The sequence below is a fragment of the Vombatus ursinus genome, unplaced genomic scaffold (genome assembly GCF_900497805.2).
Source record: "Vombatus ursinus unplaced genomic scaffold, bare-nosed wombat genome assembly UNPS02000582.1, whole genome shotgun sequence".
Classification (NCBI taxonomy): domain Eukaryota; kingdom Metazoa; phylum Chordata; class Mammalia; order Diprotodontia; family Vombatidae; genus Vombatus; species Vombatus ursinus.
The window spans coordinates 13,005,826-13,008,493 of record NW_020940360.1 but is presented as its reverse complement, the minus strand read 5'-3'; positions in this window follow the sequence as shown (position 1 = coordinate 13,008,493).

Below are 2,668 nucleotides of genomic sequence, written 5' to 3'. Positions count from 1 at the left end.
TATAAGTTGGAAACTCAGTGCTACAGGTAGAAAAATAGCAAAGAAAATTAACCTGTTTGGTAGCAGAGCGGCTGTATAACCTTTAGTCTAAAAAAAATAAAGTTCTGAAGAAATATGTTGGTATTGACCTGTGGATGCCTTGCCAATGTAAAGGCTTGGCACAGCTTAAGTACTCTCACTACATAACATCATTTTTTCTAAAGAGGAAGACCTGAGGGGTGGAGCCAAGATGGCTGAGTAAAAGCAGTGACTTGCTTGAGCTCTCCTTCAAACTCCTTCAGATAAAAAATGGCTCTAAACAAATTCTAAAGCAGCAGAACCCACAAAAAGACAGAGTGAAACAAATTTCCAGCCAAAGACAGCCTGGCTGGTTGATCAGAAAGGTATATCATGCCGGGCAGAGAGAGGAACGCAGTTTGGCGTTGGCGCGAAGGCCGCGGAGATCTGGAGCAGGCCTTAGAAGACTGAATTGAGGGCAGCTGTGGCAGTTACTCGACTTCTCAAGCCATGAATGCCAATGAAAACTTGGAAGGTCAGTGGGAAAAGTCTGTGACTTCGGTGAGAGAGAAGCTAGGTCTCAGCCACAAGTCCTGAGCTCAGGCCTCGGCTGTTTCCTGAGCTTCCGGCCGACAGACTGAAGGGGAATCGAGTGGCTGATCAGAGGGGGATTGCAGAGATCTCTTTGCCTGTGCTGAGGTAGGAATCTTTTGCTTTGCCTGTGCTTTGATCTGCGTCACAGTTCTGGGTGGTGGTCCTGCAGCGAGGAGGAGCACTGGTGTGGTGGAGCTGGTAGTGGCTGTGGAGAGGAAACTCTCCTCACAGTTCCAAGACAGAAAAGAGTGCTCATAGACCAGAGCACAGGCCAGGAAAGGAGTAAACACCTCGCCCTTGATCATAGCACCTTGGAAGAACTGAAAATTTACAGGTCCCTAGAAGTATCTCTGAAAACAGCTGCACAAAACCCCTGAAGCTTGGGACAGTACATTCTCCACACTGCAAAGAGACTCCTACCTTAACAAAGGGTTTATAACTCAAGTAATTGGCCGGGATCATGAGCAAGCAGTGCAAAAAGAGTCAGGCTATCTTATATTATCTTACTTTGGTGACAAAGCAGATCAAAACATACAACCAGAAGAAGACGACGAAACCAAAGCTCCTACATCTAAAGCCTCCAAGAAAAACATGAACTGGTCCCAGGCCATGGAAGAACTCAAAAAGGATTTTGAGAAGCAAGTAAGAGAAATAGAGGAAAAGCTGAGAGTGATGCTAAAGGAGACCCCAAAAAAACTGAAGAAAATAACACCTTAAAAAATAGCCTAACCCAAATGGCAAAAGAGGTCCAAAAAACCAATGAGGAGAAGAATGCCCTAAAAAGCAAAACTGGCCAAATGGAAAAGCAAATCCAAAAGCTTACTGAAGAAAATACTTCCTTAAAAACTAGAATGGAGAAATTGGAAGCTAGTAACAATTTGAGAAATTAAGGCACTGTAACACTAATCAAAAGGAATGAAAAAATAGAAGAGAATGTGAAATATCTCATTTGAAAAACAACTGACCTGGAAAACAGATCCAGGAGAGAGAACTTAAAAATTATTGGACTATCTGAAAGTCATGATCAAAAAAAGAGCCTGGGCATCATCTCTCAAGAAATGATTAAGGAAGACTGCCCTGATATTTTAGAACCAGAGGGCAAAATAGAAATTGAAAGAATCCACTAATCACCTCCTGAAAGAGATCCCCAAAGGAAAACTAGGAATATTGTAGCCAAATTCCAGAATCCCCAGGTTAAGGAGAAAATATTGCAAGCAGCCAGAAGGAAACAATTCAAGTGTTGTGGAAACACAATCAGGATAACACAAGATTTAGCAGCTTCTACATTAAGGGTCCGGAGGGCATGGAGTATGATATTCTGGAGGGCAAAGGAGTTAGGACTACAACCTAGAATCACCTACCCAGCAAAACTGAGTATAATCCTTCAGGATAAAAAATGGTCATTCAATAAAATAGGGGACTTTCAAACATTCCTGTGGAAAAGACCACAGCTAAATAGAAAATTTGACCTTCAAATACAAGACTCAAATGAAACATGGAAGAGGTAAACAGAAAAGAGAAATCGTAAGAGACTTATTAAGGTTGAACTGTTTACATTCCTGCAGGGAAAGATGATATTTGTAACTCATGAGCCCTTTGTCAGTATTAGGGTAGTGGGAGGGAAAAAAATTATATGTATGTATAGATAGATAGAGGGCACAGGGTGAGTTGAAGATGAAGGGGTGATATCTGGAAAATGAAATTAAGGGGTGAGAGAGGATTATATTGGGAGAAGGAGAAAGTGAGAGGTAGGATGGGGTAAATTATCTAACATGAAACAGACAAGAAAAGGCTTTTACAGTGGAGGGGAAATGGGGGAAGGTGAGAGGGAATGAGTGAATCTCATTCTCATAGAATTTGGCTTAAGGAGGGAATAACATACACAATGGGGTACGGAAATCTATCTTACCCTACAGGAAAATAAGGGGGGAAGGGGACAAGAGAGCAGGGGGTTGATAGAGGGGAGGGCAGATTTGGGGAGGGGAAAATCAAAAGCAAACACTTCTGAGGAGGGACAGGGTCAAAATAGAGAATAGAATAAATGGGTAGGATAGGATGAAGGGAAATATACTTAGTT